The 22,432-nt window shown below is 39.9% G+C and overlaps 1 protein-coding gene across 4 annotated transcripts in view; it reads right to left on the reverse strand.

Annotated features, from left to right (window-relative positions):
- Nucleotides 1-22,432, reverse strand: part of SPIRE1 (spire type actin nucleation factor 1) — a 221,806-nt gene that overhangs the window by 82,128 nt on the left and 117,246 nt on the right. The window lies entirely within an intron of this gene.

Consider the following 22,432-nt stretch of genomic DNA (forward strand, 5'->3'; position numbering starts at 1 on the left):
TCTATCCTGGAGAATGATCCATGTGCTGATGAGAAGAATGAATATTCTGAGGTTGTTGGGTGGAATGTTCTGTAGATATCTGCCAATTCCAATTGGTCTAGAGTCTTGTTTAGATCTTGTGTTTCTCTACTGATTCTTTGCCTAGATGATCTGTCTAATATTGACAGTGGAGTGTTCAGGTCCCCTGCTATTATGGTATTAGTGTCTATTTCCTTCTTTAGGTCTAATAGAGTTTGTTTTATAAATCTGGCTTCTCCAACTTTGGGTGCGTACATATTTATGATTGTTATGTCTTCTTGATGGATCAGTCCTTTTATCATTAAGTAGTGTCCCTCATTGTCTCTTTTTATGGTTTTTAGTTTAAAGTCTATTTTGTCAGATATAAGAATAGCCACTCCAGCTCGTTTTTCTTTTCTGTTTGCATGGTAAATCTTTTTCCATCCTTTCACTCTTAGTATGTGTGAATCTTTATGGGTGAGGTGGGTCTCTTGTAGGCAGCATATAGTTGGGTCCTGCTTTTTGATCCAGTCAGCCAGTCTGTGTCTTTTAATTGGGGAATTTAAGCCTTTAACATTAAGAGTTGTTATTGAAAGGTGTTGATTTATTCCTAGCATTTTATTGGTTGTTTGGTTGTCTTAGGTGTCTTTTGTTCCTTGCTTTCTGATTTACTGTTTGGTTTCTTTGTTTGTTGGTTCCTTAGGTTGTAGATAGTGTTTTTGTTAGCTTGTTTTCTCTTCATGAATGCCATTTTTATTGTACTAGCGGGTTTAGATTTTTCTTAGGTTTTTATGGCAGTGGTAGTTATTTTTCAGGAACCAAACCCAGTACTCCCTTGAGGATTTCTTGTAAGGGTGGTCTTGTGGTAGTGAACTCCCGCAGTTTTTGTTTGTCTGAGAAATATACTATTTGCCCCTCATTTCGGAAGGATAGCCTTGCAGGGCAGAGTACTCTTGGCTGGCAATCTTTGACTTTTAGTATTTTGAAAATATCATCCCATTCCTTTCTAGCTTTTAGGGTTTGTGATGAAAAGTCTGATGTTAACCTGATTGGGGCTCCCTTATAGGTGATTTGACGCTTCTCTCTTGCAGCTTTTAAGATTCTCTCTTTGTCTCTGAGTTTTGCCAATTTGACTATGACATGTCTTGGAGAAGGCCTTTTTGGGTTGAATACGTTTGGAGATCGTTGAGCTTCCTGGATCTGAAGATCTGTGACTTTTCCTATACCTGGGAAGTTTTCTGCCACTATTTTGTTGAATATGTTTTCAATGGAATCTCCATTTTCCTCCCCTTCTGGAATACCCATGACTCGGATATTTGAACGCTTGAGGTTGTCTGATATCTCTCTCAGATTTTCTTCCATGTCCTTGATTCTTTTTTCTTTCTTTTTGTCTGCTTGTGTTATTTCAAACAGCCCATCTTCAAGTTCAGAGGTTCTCTCTTCAACTTCGACAAGCCTGCTGGTTAAACTCTCCGTTGTGTTTTTTATTTCGCTGAATAACTTCTTCAGTTCAGCAAGTTCTGCTACATTTTTTTTCAGGACATTATTTCCTTGTATATTTCCTCTTTCAGGTCCTGTATACTTTTCCTCATTTCATCATGATGTCTAGCTGAGTTTTCTTGTATCTCATTCAGTTTCCTTAGAATTATCACTCGAAATTCCTTGTCAGTTATTTCAAGGGCTTCTTGTTCTATAGGATCTAGAGTATGAGATTTATTAACTTTTGGTGGTGTACTTTCTTGATTTTTTGTATTTCTGGTGTCTTTTTTTTGGTGTTTATTCATTGTGGCCGGGGGTTTCACAGTCCACCGGTTTGAGACTAATGACTAACTAGGATGTTGCTGTGGTTGCCAATTTGGTATGGCTCCCGCCGTGACTGCTCAGTTGGCCTCTAGTGTCTTGTGTGTGTGGTTGCCTCGGGTCTTGGGCTTCTCCGGGGATCCACCTTTCTGGTCAGCTTGTACTCTGCTGGGCTGGTGGATCACGTACCACAGGGTGTGTGATCTCTGTTGAGCTTTCACTTCCTGTGCAGGACTTCTCCCCGTTCCGTGTGCTCTGGCCCAGGCTGTTAGATCGTGCAGTGGCGACCCCACCGGGTGTGTGGTTTCTGTCGAGTCTCCGCCTCCCTGGCCACACGTCTCCCCCCTCTGTGCACACTGTGCTGGGCTGGGGTGTGTCTTCTGCACCCCTCGTCTATCAGCTGGGCCTTCAAGACCCTGCTCAGCACCGCCTCGCCCAGGAAGTCTACCAGGTTTCTGCTAGGCACAGACGACCGGTCTCTCTGGGTGCCTTTGTAGCACTGTTTAGATCTTTCTCGGGTCTTGTTCACCTTTGTATCCCCCCCGGTATAAACCGAGTCTAGTGCCCGCCTGCAGCCTGCTCTCCGGCAGGTTCAAGCGGACCTGGGAACTCTCCTGCCACACTATTCCCAACCAGAAATTCGTTAGGCTTTTTTCCAAACTGGTGGTCGCAGAGATGGTATCTGCCTCCCAGTAACAGGAAGTTTACCGGGGCCGGAGTCCAGGGTGTGGTGGAGTGACAGTCAGCCCGCCCGTACTTCCTAGCCCTCCCAACACTGGTCGGGACGCCCCACACCCCCAGCCCCGCCAGAGAACCGCGGAGGGAGTGGGAGAGGAGGCCGGCCCGCAGGGTCCGGAAAGCCCCGCGCCAGGCCAAGCAAATGGGCTCAGTGATGGCCGAGCAGGGCGGAGCTGCCCGCACCTGGGAAAATGGAGGCAGCACCGGGGCAGTGAGTGGCCTGGTGGTGCAGGCGGGAGCCGCGTGGGCATCCACCCCCCGAACAGAGCTGTGCCAGGGATCACTCACAGTGCTGTGCCAGGTCGGGCGCTCGCTGTGTCTCTGGTTTGTTGCCTTCCGTGTTCTCGGCGCTGCCGCCTCGGGCTGTTCAGTCGCGGCGCGGCTCGGGCGCTCCCAGGAATCTTCTTTAATGCTGGCCTGAAACCTCGAATCCTGAATAGCGCAGCTGGCCGCCTTCAGTGCGGCCCCAGCCTCCGGGATCCTGGCTGCATCCACAGCAGCCCTGGCGCCGTGTTCCCTGTTTCAAGACTCGCTTTTGCAGCTAAGAATCAGTTCTTTTCCTGCTCCACACTTCAAAGCTGTTGCCTGTAAATGAGGCAGCCTCTCCGGCCGGGGGCAAAGTGGTGTTGAGCCCCCACGACCGGCCAGCAGCAGCAGTCCTCCCTTAAGAGATGGCCAGAGGAAGGTCCACAAGTTTCCCGACTGCCTGAGGCCCAGTGGCCACCTTTTCCACCTCAGCTACTCTGCGCCAGCCGCCGCAGCCGCCGCCATCTTGAAACCCCTCCATTTCATTGTTTTAAACACCCCATATAGTCCCACAGGTTTGCTTTACCAATTTCTTCCTCAAATAGGAGTCATTAAATGGATTTTCTTACCCCATGATAAAATTTCACAAGGACTCCAAATACTGCCCATACAATTGAAATCCTGTTTATCTCCTATTCCCCTCCCTCAAGCGCTGTGTTTATCTATGGTTCTGGGAGATCAGGAAAGGAATCCATAGCATGGCGGGAGCAGGGAATCTGGAGGCATTTTGTTGCTGTCCCTGTCCATCATGGGAGGGCTGGGTTGGCAGCTGCCATTGCAGCTTTGCAACATTTTTACAAATCAGACACTTAGTTTAGTAGCTGACTCTGCCTACGTCGTTGGAGTCTTACATGTAATTCAAGATGCATCTATCCATGGGAAATGATTTTCTTTTATTTGAAATGTTTGGACATTTACAAATACTTATTAAAAAAAGACATTGTTTTAGTCCGTTTTGTGTTGCTATAACAGAAATACCTGAGACTGGGTAATTTATAAAGGAAAGAGGTTTATTTGGCTTACAATTCTGGGACAGCTGCATCTGGCATAGGCCTCAGGCAGGTACAAGCAGATCACACGGTGAGAGAGGAAGAGAGAGAGAGAAGGTGCCAGGTTCTTTTAAACAACGAGCTCTCACGGGAATTAATAGAGGGAGAACTCACTCATTAATCCCCCTTCCCCCAAGGAGAGCATTAATCCATTCATGAGGGATCTGCCCCCATGACTCAATCAGTTTCCAACACTGCCACATTGGAGATCAAATTTCCGCATGAGTTTTGGAGGGGACAACACATCCAAACTCCATCAGACATCATCCTTTCTATGTAATTCACATACATCCTCATTCTGGTCTTCATGGCCCTTTATCAATTGGAAATGAGATGGCTGCTCACTTTGTTATGTATAATAATGTGTTACAAAAAACTATTGACTCTCGAGTTTTTTCATCAGGGTGCACAAGCTTTGGCTAACATGCATTGGATCTCTGACAAGCAAGCTCAAGATATTGTTCGTGCTTTTCTTGATTGTCAGTTTTTCTAAATCTAATTCCCCTGGAGGAGTTAATCCTCGAGAAATAAAAGGTAATGAAATTTGGCAAGTGGAAGTCACTCTTAAATATTTACATGTTACTGTTGATACTTACTCTGGTTCTTATTCATGCCACTGCCCAAACAGGAGAAACGACTAAACATGTTAAAAAACATTGTCTTTCTGCCTTTGCCGCCATGCAGATTCCAAATCAAATTAAAACAGATAATGGATCGGCATAAACCTCCAAAGTCAAGTATTCTGTGACAACTGGAACATTAAATATGTCACAGAAACCCCATTTAACCCCACTGGCCAGGCAACTGTTGAAAGAACTAATGGCCTTCTTAAATCTCAAATAAGTAAACAAAGGAGGAGTAATATAGATATAGGACTGGCCCCTCATGAACAGGTCTTTAAAGCTCTGTTTACACTAAATTTTTAAAACTGTAATTCCCAGAAATTAACAGCCACTGAGTGACCCTTTATACCTCCTAAAAAGAGACCTAGACCCTTGGTTTTATACCGCCATCTGCCGACAGGACCACAATGGTTGAGATCTGCCAAACTGTTAACATAGGGAAGAGGGTATGTGTCTGTTCTCTCACCCACAGGCCTGCTATGGATTCCTGTTAAGGCTGTTAAACCTCATGTGGAACCCCAAACCAGACGAGGAATTGAGTCTGATCCCAAAATCTCAATGCCTCACCATCACACCTCAATCCATCTCACTGGGGATGGTACACATCAGACCAGCAGTAATGAAAATAATGACAACAAGCTCCAAATTGACCCAGGGTAAATTAAAAAACTTCAACAATCAAATAGCTTTCAATAGTTTAGTCCTTAAGCTCAGTAACTCATTTGAGAAACAAAAACTAGCCTAAAATCTACCTGTTTAACTAGATGGTCACAAATTTTCTGGCATCCAGCTGGTTATCTTAAACAGACTTCTAAATTCTCTCCTAGTCTCATCTATGTATTTCTTCACAAAATCCTATGGTAGAATTCTATGCCTTTTTCTTAAAAGGAAGAAAATCTTCTCTGCATCTTCTTGACAAGGCTTGAATACTTTGCTTTACAATGTAAATTTGTTTTCTTGCTTTCTTTAAGGCAGGGTGAGGCCTCACCAATAAGTCTTTTTTAAGAAAAAAACAACACAATTTAAACCTGATTGTCCTTTTTACTAGTGAGCATTTTTTACATTTTGAACAAAACCTGTAAGATCCTTATTTGTTCTTGTTGTTTATGTCTGCATATATGCATGTGCAAGCTGTATGTTATGTCTGTATCTTCATGTCTGTATGTGTGTTATGTGAAAGGTACCAAAGTGGCTTATAATTAATGCACGCTCATTAAATAAATAAATATACTTTTCAAGTTCACGTGACTTAAATTTTCTAAAGTTTTGGTAAATATATTTTCAAAATTTGATTTAAACCTTTTACCTAAATTTGTTTCTAGGTCAATTATGTTTCCTTCTTATCTCAGCTCTGCCTCCTGGCCATGCTGGGAGAAACAATATCTTTTAGACATTATCTTTGTAAATACCGCCCTCTGTCTTAAGCTCCACATGGCTCCAAATGCCACATGGAAACCCAGGACCCAAAATGGCTAGTGAAAGGAAACCTATGCCCAATATCGCATAGGCACTAGATAACATTAACTGATAAGGGTATAGATCTAATACACCAAGTTTCTGGCTGGGAAACCATAAATTTGTATTTGGTAAAAATAGCTGAAACTCAAACTGCGCTTTGTATGATTTGCTCTGATAAATGGATGCCTCTTTACTAAACTGAATGTATAAAAGTGTTCTTATCAGCACACATCACTGCCTGTGTTTACTAATCAAACAGGATTACAAGAGGTTTTTTCACTTGATTGCTCTTAATACAACATTGTAAAAGGTTCTGTCCCTTAGACAACTGGTTTAAGAAACTTATTTCATGATAACTTCTTATGCTCTCTGCCTTTAAAACCCTTTGTCACTTTGGTTTTACTTTTTGTAATAATTTGTGATTTTATTCAACTAAGTGTTTTAAGCCTTTTGTTACTTGACAAAGCTTTCCAAAACTGAAAGCCCAACCTTTTTGGTTTAGAATAACTTTGAGGAATTCCAAGGGCCCTGGAGCTTCTCAAAGGATATATAAAAAATGTATCAAAACTAATTGGCTTATTTAATAAATCAGACTACACGGGAAAGCATTGTCAGTACTGAAGGTGTTATGGATATGTGTTGCAAAATCTTGTAAGGTTCTTAAATATCTGTGTCTTGATATAAATGCTACTGGTCATAATCTTGGTTTAATTATAATTTTAAAATGTTATGTCTTCAAATATTTCATAAAAAAACTCTGATAGGTACAGCTTCCCGACAAACTTTGAATCCATAGCTTCAAACTAAAGTCGCAAAATTTTAATAAAGAAACTGATGGGTTTGTGAAATTGTTCACAAAGGTTAAAACAAAGTTAATTGGTAAATTAATTAAAAAGAATTATGGGCTTTTACAATTTCCTTATTTTAAAACATTGCTGGTTCTCTTAATGCTTTATTTTCCAAAGGTAAGAAAACTCTCTCTCTCTCTCTTAAGCTACCTATAAATAACAACAGTTTGGTAAAATGTCATTTAAAACAGAAATAAAAGTATTTGTTTTCTCCCTATGTGATTCCCCCCCCCCCCAAATTTAATAACTTTAAGTATCCTTATGATTATTATGGCAATGTGGCTATTTTTATAAGTTCAATGAAAATTAACTCTCTCTCTTTATAACAGGATATAATTTAAAGCTTTGGATATAAGATAGCATGTCTCACTTCTAAGTGCTGACCCCTCTTTCATGTTGCCTTAATTTGGCCTAACTGGTGCTTCATCCTGCTGTTCATCTTTCCCCCCAGCGTGGGACAGATCACTGAAAGAAAGTGAGCCGAGATGCTCCTTTCAATCACCACCTGGGAAACAGCATTCCCAGAGCCATGGGACTTATTTAAAAAAAAGTAAGACCTTTTCAATCAAGATATTGATCATCAATGGTTTATGAGGAATGCCTTGATCATTAAGGGGGAAATAATTAATAGATCTGCAACAAAACCAGCGCCACTTCAGACAAGCCCAAGTACAAAATGGCGCCACCCACCTCCTCCCCTCCCCTCCCCCTTCCCTTTACAGAAGCCTCCTGACTTAAATAGAAACTGCTTTTGCTTCCGCAAGGATGCAGTTCTCCACCCCGATTCACATTAGCATAATAACCCTCCTTGATGGCATCACCCAGCTCTTGGCACCAACATACCAATATAAGCTGTACCACCCCAACACCTGGTGCTGTCCCCTTTCCAGGGCAGCCCTGGGCTGCCTGCTACTTTGAGCACAGCCCAGCAATTTTCTTTCTTTAATAAAGCTTGAACTGTACCCGGCATCTCAGCTCACTTTCTTTCAATACTTCTTCTCTACAAAAGCAGTTCTCTAAATTTTCCTGGCCTTAAAGAGGGTGTTTGTATCTTGGATGAGACATCCTGTTCTTAAACAAAGAACTTGTAATTGATCAAAAATTTTACAAAAGACTAGACTCTCTGAAAGCAGTAATGTCCTGGACAGTTTAACATTAAGAAACTCTCTGGACTCAGAATCAACTATTATATGGAGCAAAATCCCTTTCTGGAGTTTCAACAGTTGGTAATTGCACCCAATTCACAGCACCTGGAATGATGCGGCTGCAGCCACTCTGAGACAGTGACATCATCAGTCCTCACCTGAAGTAAATTAGAAGGACTTGCCATGCTAAATGATACCAACTTTGCTTTAAATGCTTTCTTCTTAACTGTGCAAACCTGATCTTGCTTTTTCTTTTAAATAAATAAAACGGGGGGAGATGTGGAGTATGCATAAAGCAAATGTACTTCACAGGGCCTGGTTTTCCAAAGCCTTGTAGTTTTCAAATATTGACCTTACGAAACACAGGAAATTTTCCCCAGGCTATTTAGTCTCTGTTGTAAGATAAAGAGTTGTAACACAGCAAGGCTGCTGGTTCAAAGACAGACTAGTTGCTGATTGATATGTAAAGTTACTGGGAAGCTGTTGGAGGGAGAAAGAATGTTTGCTAGATCAAGCTTTTGTTGGTGGATCACTTAATTGCTTAATAGGATGTCATCTGACTTGTTTTTACTAAATGTTACCAGCTTCTATAGTTAAAACTTGTTAAATGGTACTTAGCAAAAACCCCACCTGTGTTCTCTTCATGTAACTTTCTGGGCTGGAGAATAAATGCAGGAAGAGAACCCCAATTCGTGGTTAATTTCCCAAATGGAAGGAATGCCTCTATCTTGAGGGTTCTGGGACATTAACCCCTTTTGGAGGCTTCTCACTGCTCAGAAGAGATGGGCTTTGAGTAATCTTTGGCAGCTCCATCACTGAGGGGAAAAGGGGTGACAAATCCATGGGAGGCAAAGCAACACAGGAGACAGAAGTAGAAGGGTAGAACTTACTGTAAAACTTTTGTACTTCCTGGATTTTGAACCAAGTCAATTTTATTACTTGTTAAAAATAAATTCAACTAAATTTTAAAAGTTACAGGACCTTACAGGTCAAAGAGCTCTTGCATGACGTTTTAGGCAAAACGCTCTCTTGTAAAACAGTTTAGCAGGGAGAGTAGTGACAAGAACAAGGAGACCTAGGTAGAGAAGGCGAGTTACACTGCTGATGAGGTGAGTGCTCTGCACAGCTACCAGCATTCCCAACCAAAACAACAAAGCAAATAGAAATAAGACAGGCAGCGACAAGGACCCTGAAAGGTACAAATGATGAATGATCTAATTAAAATGAACAAATGGCAGCCTTACAAACAGACATCTGGTGGTGAATTATTTCTGTCAAAAAGCAGTATGTTCACTACTCCTAGGAATGCAAACCTGTTTTAGGTCTAAAAAGAAATCAGCTAACTCAAATGCCAGTTTTATTACTGAAGGCGTTGGGAACGGGTGTGAGGGGTCGGATAGGCAAGGAACAAGAGAAAGCTGATTAAAAAACACTGCAATATATGAATGCTATGTCTTGTGGCTTTCTCTTTGAAAGTATATTCAAGCAGAAAATAGTCAGAAGTCATGTCAAAAACAGGTGTCCTGGTATGTAACTGGTAGTCTGACACAGGTGGGTTTGACTATTGGCTTGAAAAAGATGCTGGTACGGGAAATATTTACATTTTATTTTTTTAACCAGTTTGCAGATTATACAATGTGGTTATATGATTTAAAAAACAGACAAAAACCATTTCATATCAGCCTAGTCAATTCTAAAAACATTGTTTTCCTCCCTAGCAACAGAAGATACTTTATGAACACATATATAATATTTCATTTTAAGTAAAATATTTTAGTAATCTTATTTAAGATAAACTGAACTCAAAGATTTTATCACAAAGTTATGATTTCTTGTATAGGACTGAAATAATATACGTAAATCATTTAATAAAGTTTCTCAGTAGTTGTTGTGATTACATAGTGTAAAATAAATTCATTTAATCTTCTGAGAAATTTATAATAAGCCATGCTAATTTCCAATTCATCTTCTTACGCCACAATTTCAATATCTGGCTAAATATTAGCATCTAAAGATAAACTGGCTCTAACCTAGGCATCTAGAAATCATCCTCCCATACTAAAATTTTATTAAATTTAGGGTTATATTTAACCATTCAGAAGAGTTTGACGAATAAGGTTTAAAACAAAACCACACGTAAGTAAGAATCATTCAAACATTTAGAAAATCAAGACATTGGCATGTAACTTTTAAATAGCAGTAGCTATTTCTATCGTAGAGGGGGAAAATGTTTCCTTTCCTAGGACAACTTTAGAGATATTTTTGGAAATTAAAGACCATAAAATTCTTGGGCCAGCCCTGCGGCTCACTCGGGACAGTGTGGTGCTGGTAGTGCCGAGGCCGCGGGTTCGGATCCTATATGGGGATGGCTGGTGCACTCACTGGCTGAGCATGGTGCAGACAACACCGTGCTGAGGGTTCCAATCCCCTTACCAGTCAAAAAAAAAAAAAAAAAAAGACCATAAAATTCAATTTACTTCTTCAGTATAATAAATTGGAAGGTTTTTCACAGTAAAACTGTTATAACCTAATTTGTAATTTTCTAATTTTTTAATTTAAACCCAAAATAGTTAAATTCACATTTAAAAAATATACATCCTTATAAATATACTTTCTTCAAATTCAACCTGAATTGTGCAGAATTATATATATTACAGTAATAGCAAAGGCTAATATTAAAATTTTTTAAATCAGGATAAAAATTGTTTATTGTGATACTAATTAGGTAGAAATGGGAATTTTAATATATAAGGACAAAAAGTTATTATAGAAGAAATGAAAAAAAAATCTTTGTGTTTTGGATTTTTTAAAAATCCAATATTTAATTCAATACTGTTATCATCATTTCATTTAAGAACATCATAGCCAAGAAATTCATATCAAGCATTCATGGGAGGATGGGAAGGGGAGGAAATACTAAATGAATAGTAATTCAAATCAAATCCTGTTTATGTGTATTTTTTTTAAAAATAAAGGTACTTAATCAAAAGTTGGATATGACCTATTCTTTATTGGATGCTTTCATTGTGAAATCAACATGTAACTTACAGGTTACATAGAAAAATTTAAGATTGTTTAACCTCATCTCAGATAAAGCAAGTGTTGTTATTTAAAGTAATTCTCACAGTCTGGACACTAGAAAAAATAATGGCCCCCGGGCTCTCCAGAAGCCTTTATGCAGCTCACCACTTATTTGAGATATACCCCCCAGTAACAGTCAAATAATCTAGTGGCCCAATTCTAGGATGTTGGTGGAGTGCTTTGCTGTTTGCTTCTTCTGAAAATAATTATTTGTTAATGTTCTTTTCTCTAAGGGGTTAAAATCACCTACTGGCAAACAAGTGTGGACGATATGACCACCAACTATCAAGGAGAGAGAGTGGCATGAGAAGGGAAGGAAGAGAAGAAAAGGAAAGTGATGATGTGGAGGCCATGATTCCAGGGTCCTCTAATGAGAGTTGCTGACTAAGGATTATGGGTCAAAAGCTGACAAACATGGACTCAAATTCTGGCTTTTATTCTAACTTGCTGTGGAATCTTAAACAAACAAGAAATCAGAAGAGAACACAGAGAAAAATGGAAGCAGTAATTGACTTTCTCCTCCTCTTGATCATATAGAAGATGAGACTGGCTTCCTGTCCTGTCTCTCAAGCATGGCCCCCTTTCCATGTCACGTTTCTTAGCACTGGTCCTGGACACACTATTCATGTCATGACTTAATGCTGAAAGCTGGAACTTGCTTCCTCGCCCATTACCAGCTTCATTAGGGTCAGTCCCCTGATGGTCATAGATTTATCAAGGTTTCTGTTTGAAAGCAAAACTATCTTTAAAACAAAGGAGTTCCATTCTAGAAGACTGAATAACTAAAGACTAAGTATATGTTATAACCGAACTATTCTCCATCTACTCATGAATGGCATCAGAGAGAAGATCTTCCCTAGAATGCAGGTTCATTTTCTCTGACACGATGCCTTGGCTTGTTAGGAGGGCTACAGAGCTCCTTGAAAGCAATGAGTCTTAGCAATCTTCACATGCTCAGAAACACTACCTGGAACCTGGAGGTGTTCAGTTATACACATGAACTGAAGGAAAACAGTGCAGCAGTCTAGGGTCAGAATACTGAAGATGCATGTGCACACACATGTAGATGTATTTGATGCCTGAAGAAAGCCATGAATAGTCACAAGACTGTAGACTCTTCAGGTCCAGCCTCTGTCAGGTGCTAGGCTAGTATCCTTGTGCAGCACCTTCCCTGGGGATGCACCTTCTGAGACAAGAGGTTCCAGTGTTTGACAAGTCTATCTCGACTTTCCCCCACTGCCTTGCCATCCTCCTTCTTCCCTGCTCACTATAGTCTTCTGGCCTTCATGCATGCTGTTTTCTCTGCCTGGAACACGTTTTGGCTCAGCATTTGGGTCTCAGCTTCAAACTCGCTTCTGGGAAGCTGTGCTTGGCGCCCCCAGGCCTGGGCTAGACACTCTTTTAGGTGCTTCCATAGCACCTGCCCTCACTTGCCATAGCCCTTCCTTCTCACACTACACTTGGATGGCCTGCTCCTAGACTGTCATTCATACTTGACCAGAAATTCTGTGAGGTCAGAGACCACATTCATCTTGTTCACTATTTGTGTCAGTCTGTTTCTGTAGTTTATAACAAAATACCCAGAACTGGGTAATTTGTAAGAAAACAAAATTTATTGCTTACAGTTTCTGAGGCTGGTAAGTCCAAAGTCCAGGGAACACATCTGGTGAAGGCCTTCCTTGGTGGTGGCTTCAGTGACACAGGTATCACACTGTGAGATGGTGGAAGCAGAGAGAGAGACTCTCACGTGTTCTCCTTTTAAAGTCCTCAGAACCACGCCCATGAACTAGGCTATAGCCCTTACAGTCTAATCACTTCTTCACATCCTCACCTTTCAATTATCATAATAGGATTTCCCACCTTCTTAACACTGCCATAGTGGGGGCCAAGTTTCTAATATCTGGAAGTTTGGGGAACCCAATTTAGCTTCAATGAATTTGGGGGGATGTTCAACCCATAGCACCACTGTACTGCCAATGAAAAAGGAAATATTAATAGCACTTAATCATAGCTGTGAGGACTAAATGAACTAATGTGCATAAAAGTCTTAGAACATTACCTAACACAGAATAAGCATGAAATAAGTGCTAGCAATATTAATTGTAGAAGCACCTGTCATGAGACATTAAACAACTGTTGCATGAATAAAATAATTTTGCCAACTGATCCTAGTTCTTCTGAAATCTAGTGTCTTCACTCACTAGCATTTGCAATATTTAATTATGATTATTATGTTCTCTCAAGTCTTCATCAAAATCCCCAGTTTCTTCACTGTTTCTCCTACATTGAGGTTTATAGATGCTACCTTCACATCCTGATCTCTTACTCAAGACCATTTTTGTTGTTTGTTACTACTTCTAAAAAATTTAAAAGTAGAGCTAATTCTAATCCTTCTATCACCACTGACAACTAATTTATTATAGCTCGTTAACTGTGCTTCCATTTTCCTATCCATACAATAAGGTGGGAGACGAAGGGTAATACTACCTAAATGAACAGGAATATCACAAAGATTTAAGTGCTAATGAAAACAAAGAATGAGGGATACTCAAGGGATGTAAGGACAGGTCTTTAAGTGAAAGTGATATAAGTTGTCTTTGCTCAGAGCTTCTGCAGAGGGCTTTGAATTCCCCCCTCCTACCCCACCCTCCCCATCCTCCACCAAGTATATAAACTGCCTTAGAGTTGAAATCTTTTGAAAATTAATAGAAATCAAGAAGCATTCAAATCTCAACCCCCTACCCCTTAGGCTCCCAGTTGGTACAGCAAGATGAATGTGAGGGGTGGCTGTGTGTCCAGGAGGATGAGGTGTGAATCCACTGTGCACAGTTCCTGTTGCTGCCTCTGGCTCCTGAGGATTCAGCTACTGGCAACTGAAGGCTGATCCTATTCTACTCTGTTTACTCAAGAATGGAATATATTAAAAGCTTAGGAGACTTCACCTCTAGAATCAAAATGTGATAATTGTTAGGTTAAAAAAACCCATCTTACTGATGGAAGCCCTAGTGTTACCCTAAGCCTAGGAAGAAGCAAGGGAAACATACTTAAAAAGACTATAAGAGATACCACCATAGGTCCATAATTCTATCACAGTGCTGACAGTACAAAGATGGCCATCACCTTTAAGAAGTTCACAGTCTAGTGAGGAGACATAAACAGTAATCACAGTACAGTGTGATAAGTGATAGGAAGCAGCCAGAGTAGAGTGCTCTGCGAATTAACATAGAGAATTAAAGAAATTAACTTTGATGCGAGAAAGCATTTCAGAATAGTGAGCATCTGAGTTAGATCTTAAGGATAAATTAATCATTTTTCTAAGTGAGAGAAGATGGGAAGGATACATTTCAGGCAGACATAGAGGCCTGGGACTATCAGGGAATAAAGTGTAGGCAGAACAAGCATACACGGTGGGCAATGGTGAGTGAAGAGCCTGGAGAGGTCAGAATGGGGCCAGATTGTGAACAGTCACCTATGTCATGCTAAGGGGTTTAAACTTTCCACCTACAAGTATCAAGGTGTTAACAAGATCTTTACACAGGGGAATAACGCTGGAAGATAGACTGTACATGAAAAGGGAAATAACATTAGGACAGTTTGCCATGGCCCAGGTGAAAGATGCCAAGCCACTGCATGAAACAAGGCAGTTGCAGTGAGGACACGGAGGCTCTGCATTCTGGAGATAATTCAAGAGGATCAGGGATAAGAAGCAAAATAGATGGCGAGAAATTAAACCTACAGATTCTTCAGGTGAACCACAGATACTTTAATTCATTCAACACTAACCAAATATTTACAGAGTCCCTATTATACTGGGATATAACAGTGAATTAGGAAGAAAGGTCTCTGCCCTCAGTGAGATTATATTCTAGTGGCAGATGTCAATGAATAAGAAAAGAGACGAAAAAAGAAAAAAGAAAAGAAACAACTACAGACTATGATGGCTGCTGGAAAAGAAATAACGGGGTAAAGTGTTTTTTTTTTTTTTTTTTTAAGGCTGTGTGTGTTAAGTATATACAGGTGTTTAGGGATGGCCTGAATAGATGTGCTTTCAGCTGAAGCATGGAGAATATGAGTGGAAAAATCATAATTAAAAGATGGAATGAAGACAGCATTTATAAGAGGAGTCAACAAGAAATGAATTAAGCACCACAGATACAACCACACTTGAGAAGAGATCAAAGATCATCATGATCAGATAATCAGAAACGGCAATCCACACCTGTAGAGCCTGAAGAAATCTAAGACGGTTTAACTATATTAGACATCTTATCTTTCAAAGATTAAAATGTTTGAAATATTCTACCTTGGTTTGGGTGTTTGCATATATGACGCAAGAAATCACAAGGAGAGAGAAAATTTTCATCGCTCTGAGTACATAATCTAAAAAACAGTAACTATGACATTAAAAATCTACTTTACATGCCTTATAATATAAAGTTCTTGCTGCAATAATATGAAAACATCATGTTTCATAATGTTCAATTATTTTCACTGTTCATTCACTCATAACTAATATTGTAGTAAAATTTTCTTCTTTACAGGACTGGATCGTAAAAATAATTTTATTTTTATTCTATACTAACATCAATATAGTAGTAATGTCAGTACTGAGTATCACAGCTCACATACCAATTTTTAAAAGTTACATGTATGTTTTTAAAACAGTTACATGTGTGTTTTTAAAACAGCATCCTAAAATTTGATTAAAATATCTACAAAATTGAATTGCTTCCCTGTAAAAATCATCTCAATTTAAAATACAATATAAAATAAAATAGTACACAGTAATTTCACAGCAAATTAATATTGGGCATGCACTTAAAATGTTTATCCGTATACATTTTGCCTATATAGTAAGACTGATTAAAAACTGAGAAAAAGCTTACTGAATAAATGGAATAAAGATTTACTCACACAAATTGTATTTTCTGCATAGAATTTTATGACTACAAGGAACCTTAGCATGTTTTCCCCCTCTCCCATTTTAAAAAATGAGTATGCAGAAGTCTAGGAAAGACTATTTGACTTAAGAGGTCACATGAGTAAGTGGTAGAATATGATTCATCAACAATAAATGGGCTTTTAAAAAAAGGTCAATGTTAGTGATAAATACTTCAAATTATAAAATAAATGAAAAAATGAATTCTTTGCTTTTAAAAAGGATTCTTTCAAAAGAAAGATTCTTTTTATTTATTTATTTTTTGTGTGTGACCAGTAAGGGGATCGCAACCCTTGGCTTGGTGTCATCCGCACCGTGCTCAGCCAGTGAGCGCACCGGCCATCCCTATACAGGATCCAAACCCGCGGCGGAAATGCAGGAGCACTGCTGTGCTCCCAGCTCTGCACTCTCCTGAGTGAGCCACAAGGTAGGCCCAGAAAGATTCTTTTTAAACAGTGTACTTCTCTCAAGTTTTCTCCAGTTTCTTTCTATTATAGTAAGTATACTTATACCTCTATTCTGAAACAATGTATTTACTGGAGAATTTGAGGGGGTAACAAGCACACTGCATACTCTCAACATGGAGGCAATGATGGTCAGAGCATATTAGGAACATACAAGAAACTGACTTTCTAGTCTTTTATCTCAGTCATTGACATTTCTATGATTCTCCATCTTTTCTCATTTCTCATCTCCCTCTTATTTCTTACCTAAACTTAACATAGTACCCTCTTTCCCCCAGCCCCCTTGTGTGCATATGTGGGACACACACACACGGACACATGCATGAGAGCACACATGTGTTTTCTCATGAACACTCTTCTCCCTCATGCCAAATTTTATTTTCTCTGGCTCACACATTCACCTTTCCAAGTCTGCTCAGAAGCCTACATCAAAAGTATCCACTTAAATTTTCCTTCAGGAATTCTCTTCAGTTTCATTCCCATACAGTGCACGGCATGTAACGTTCTTACAAGAAAATAGCAGTAACAGGTTGGAGCACCTTTGCTGGGCTAAAGGGTGGGATGAGGATGGAAATGCTGGTATCACCACTGCTGAGAACTGACTTCTAGGTGAACCCCTGGTCTCTCTAAGCCTCAGTTTACTAATTTGCAAAGTCAGAGTCACAGGATTCTTATGAGGATTAAATAGAGTAAGCAAAAGAGGCCACTTTAAAGACCTCTGAATATAATACAGAAAAGTAGGAGGGGTTAAAGTTTTAGGAACTGATAATAATTTCATTTAGTAATAAAAAAACCCAGAGACTGATGATCCAAAAACTACCTAGACAGCAAGAAATTAAAGAATACGACCACTAATATAATCTCTTTTTTCCCAATAAAAAATTTTACATTTGACATTGCCCACTCTCCACAGCACATGCACACCAGCCACACTTCCCAGCAGCGTTCTGCACTGTGATGGTGTCACTGGCAGCGGGACAGGAGTGGCTCTTTTTTCATACAACCTGATGCAAATGGATGGCTTAGATAGTCCCTCCAGCTATACTTACATACAAGTATATCAAATTGCTCATGAGACAGTAATATGTACTGACTTTCAAGGATATCAAATTGCTTTTGAGACATAATAACAGCAGGCCTATTCAAATCTTCTCTATCATTCACAGCATCACCTTAAAGGATCTCATTTATTGTTCAAGAAGAAAATCATCATATCATGAAAACTTAGATTAGAATGAAAAACAAATTTGCTTTTTAAATAAATAGATGATGATGGGCCGACCCCGTGGTGCACTCGGGAGAGTGCAGCGCTGGGAGCGCAGCGACGCTCCTGCCACGGGTTGGATCCTATATAGGAATGGCCGGTGCGCTCACTGGCTGAGTACCAGTCACGAAAAAGACAAAAAAAATAAAATAAAAATGATGATAAACTACTAGGCACTGTGCTTTATGAAGTAGCCAGGTTCAGTATATTTAACTAACACTTTATAGAACAATTACACACTTGAAAGTAGACTGTAGACTTTATTTTTAAAAAGTTACCAATTTAGCATATAAGGAATCTAATACAATTAAACTACTTTTGGACTATCAAATGGAAACATTGTCAGCAACTGAGCTCAAATGTTCTGATTCTAAGATTTTACCCCAATTTACATACACACAAGCACACACACATACACAGATACAAGGTAGTCTGAAAATCATTGATAAGCCAACTTTTTATTTTGTTGAATCAGAGGCTATTATTTTGAAAATTCCACTTGGTACACACTAACTTATGGTTATAAAGACTGTCGATTCTTAAAATGTATAATTTTGAAATCTTTAGGAAAAAATATCAAATTAACAAACAACAGTTTATTAGTAGTGTGAATTCAGTATTCTTGAAGAAAGGTTAAAACTACTAACATACATACATGAACTAACATGTATGAAAGTTTTCTATCATTTCAAGAAAGCTTCATATGTTGCAGAGGAAAAGAAAATCTATTTGGATCCTGTAAGAGTCCATTCCTGAAATCTTAGTGTTGACAGGTAATTTATGTAGCATAAAATCTGTAACTAAATGGTACAGAATGTTCTTCAGTGTCAGGATTTCACATACTTCACAGCTTGCCTTCCTGGGACTCTCTATTAAATGAATGTTTATACGTAAGTTAAAAGAATTGCAAGAGCAATTGAAGACCTCATTTATATCCCCATAAAAGTCCTCATATTTCCTAGAAATACTTTGGCCAAAACGTTTCAAATAGAGACACTTTCAAAACTGACTCCTTTCAACCAGAAGAAAATTCTTGAAGTTCTTGAAAATTCTCAAATTTCTTGAAGGGAAAACAGAAATACATAAATTATTTCAGTTCAACAAACATTTCTAGAGTGTTTCCTATGTGCCAGATACTAATTAAAAGTCACTAAAATAAAGATGACTTAAAACACAGTCATTTATCTCAAGAAGCACGTGGTCCAACTGTGGACACAGGATTACAAAGATGTAAGCACTGACCTTCATGGAATAGGGGAAGTGCAAGACACAGAAAGACACGTACAATGTAGAGGTGGTGGAGAAGCTAAAATTCTCTTAAGGGTAAAGGGAAGACATGAATACCTTACAAAGGAATAACTCAAGGGAGGGTTTTGATGGATAAATACGAGTCTGCCAAGCAGACAGAAGAGAAAAGAATTCAAAGCCGAAAGAACACAATGTGTAAGGGTCATAGACATTAAACAGCAAAATATATTCAGAAAATACAAGCACTTTTGATTGGATAGTGTAAAATGCAAGGAAGGCAGTACTGAAAATGAGAGGAAAAATACAAGAAGGTGAAACATGATGAAAGGCCTGTGTGTGACACAATGGAGTTTTAATTGTACACTACAGGTGATGGAGAGCCATGTTAATCAAGGAAGCATCATGGTTAGGTTGAGCTGCCAGATCTTAAGTTCAATTAGGACATCCAGCCAAACTGGAAGTAACGATGTTGGTGTTACTCACTTACCGCAACAGTGCAGGCAAGAGGCCAATAAAGGAAAGTGCTGGCTCCCCTTGTTCCACTTATTCCTCACAGAACAGCACTGAGAGAGGGTCAAGTGACACGCAGGGCAGGTGGGGAAATCATCTCTCTGCTGAGGAGGACTGGACAAAAGCCTCTTGAGGGGCCAGTGGAAGGGAGAGAGGGCAGGGCTAGGAGTGGGAAGTGCTGAGTCTAACAATGCCGTGGGGGGGTGGGGAGGGATAGGGGCTGAGACCCTGCAACCCCCTGCTACATGGCTGTGCACCATGTGCACAAGGCCAGAGTGGGGAGGGTAGCTCCCCACCCAACCCTGTGAGGCCTGCCAGGTAGAGCTTTGTAATTGCCTTTGGTTGGCCTAAAGGGTCACACACAGCACTTAGGATTGGGGCCTGGAGATGGACTCCTCAGGTTACACTGTGATGTGCAAAAATCATTCATCAACAAAAAGGAAGGTGAACATGATGGAGAAGATTTCCCTGATGGAGGCAACCGACTGGGAGGCTAGTGTCATGACTGAGGTGAGACAGGTGGACCTGAACTCCTGGAAAAGTGATTGAACCTAGTCTATGTAGGAAAGGAAGTGACTCCAGGAAGGCTCACAAACTAGAAGAAAATGCGGGAGTCAAGGGAATAGAAGATTAGCTCAGGTGGTAGTGGGGGAAAGAGCTCGAAGGGCAGAAATTAGAGTTAGAAAGCAGGGAATGAGAGCCCATGATTTTTTTTTTTTTTTTTTTGTCATTTTCGTGACCGGTAAGGGGATTGCAACCCTCGGTGTGGTGTCACCCGCACCGTGCTCAGCCAGTGAACGCACCGGCCAGCCCTATATAGGATCCGAACCCGCAGCGGGAGCAGCAGCAGCGTTCCCAGCGCCGTACTCTCCCGAGTGCGCCACGGGGTCGGCCCGAGAGCCCATGATTTTTGAGGTGAAATGACTGTGAGTTATTATGAGGACAAAGGTATGTCAGGTAAAGAGAGAACTCTGAAGTAGAAGGAAGTCAAGGATACCAAGCTGTAGGTTCTTTATTTATGAAATCACCCAAGATGACTGCAGATGACCAACAATGGGTTTAAGAATGATTAAAGTGGATGGCACAAGCCTCAAAGGAAGAAGGATGCTGATACAAATATTACAACTAATTGCTGGGAGGCAGTAGAGGAGAAAGACAACATTTCCAATCCCACCCCAGTCCAGAGACAGGAAGACGTGGGTGTGAGAGCAGCTTCCCATAAGAGGGAAGCAGGAGAAAGCACTGCTCTTGGGGGAAGGAGTGTTCTGTGAAGAGCCTGAGGTGATAGGGCAGTTCAGTTTTAATTTTCTATTTTTTTTTTGTATTTTTCGTGACCGGTGCTCGCACCGGCCATTCCTATATGGGATCCGAACCCGCGGCGGGAGCGTCGCCGCGCTCCCAGCACCGCACTCTCCCTAGTGCGCCACGGGCTCGGCCCGCAGTTCAGTTTTAAATGGAACACAGTCTCTAGAGAGAAGACTGGGAAAGGTTGAGAGGGAGATCCACCAGAGTAGATACAGAATAGAGGGAGATGAGAAAATAGGAAGAAACTATTAAGGCCTAAACTTGCGGTGGTGACAGGGTGAAAGCCATGGCTGGAAGCCCAAGGGACGTGAGGCCCTCTGCGGCCTCCACGGACACTACCACACAGCATTTTTACTCCACCTGTGAGCTCTTCATTTAAATAAACTTCGATAATGTTTAAACCTCTTTTTGAAAATGTGTTTGCATATCTGACTCTTAATCAACAGCAAAAAAAAATTTCTAAAGCTCACTGGAGTAGTAAACATACTTCTTAGTACTGTTCTTTAAGCTCAAAAATGGTTTTGAAGAATGTCTGTGTTGGAAGAACTGTAAGAGCCCATTTAATTTACTCTATTAATCCCACAGGATCATACTTATGCACTAAAAATAATGCTCTGGGGAAGGCAATCTCAATCTTAACAAGCTGAAGAGGTAATTACAACCTTAAAAAGCAGTCTTTTCTACTATATGAGGACATGCTTTAGAATGTTCATTTTAAAACTTTTAACCAGATTCTACTTTCTCTGGTTCTGCCCAAGAGGAACAGCTAGTATTCCTCAAATAACATATAGTTACTCTTTTCTGACCTGAAGGTGACGTTCTTCTCGGGTCCAATTCTATTAAAAAGTTTTTAAAAAGCTTAACTTTCCATTGGCCTATCACAAAAAGACACTAATAGAGCAGCAGAATAACGCTTAGAGTTCTTATTCCTAAAAATATAATGGACTTATTTAAAGATGACTTATGAAGAGTGATCTGGTAGAGAAGTATTTCACCTACTTATTATCAGGGCTAATTACGTCTTATCTGGCAACTAGGTTAGTTTTTTCTTCCTTGTTTACACATCTCACAAGGGCCTCTTCCCAGACTGTGAGTCATGGTTAAGTTTTAGCCTAGTGCTTCAGAAAAATGCTGTACTTTAGTCACAGAAGAAATGACATCCATTACCTACCGCGCACTGAGCTCTCACTTTGTGCCAGATGTCATACTGTTTTATATAATATCTTATTCAATCTTCACAACTATCTGTGTAATATAAAATATGGTGACTCACCTTTTAAATAAACTAGAATGGTTCTCTTTGAACTTTACATGTTAACATTTTAAACTCACAGACATTGATAAATAATTAAATAAAATAGCTAAAATGTGATTTCTGACTATCTAAATATTAATTCCAATCTCCTCCAATAAGTCTAATCAAATCTACTCTAAAATAGCTAAATGACCAGATGTGGGTGTCACTTCCTTCTGAGTCCTGATCCCTTCCAGAAAGAGGTACTAATATTTTTCAAAAACGTCAGAAGAAAGAGTGGCAGAAAGAGAGTAGAAAGCAAGTCACATGGGAAATGAATTAAATTTGTTCAGTCATATTTATCTCCCATTTGTAAGGAAGTTGTATGAAAATCTGTTTTATAAGATGGATTCACACTATTGA

Source organism: Cynocephalus volans, chromosome 13 (genome assembly GCF_027409185.1).
Source record: "Cynocephalus volans isolate mCynVol1 chromosome 13, mCynVol1.pri, whole genome shotgun sequence".
In the NCBI taxonomy this organism is placed as follows: Eukaryota; Metazoa; Chordata; class Mammalia; order Dermoptera; family Cynocephalidae; genus Cynocephalus; species Cynocephalus volans.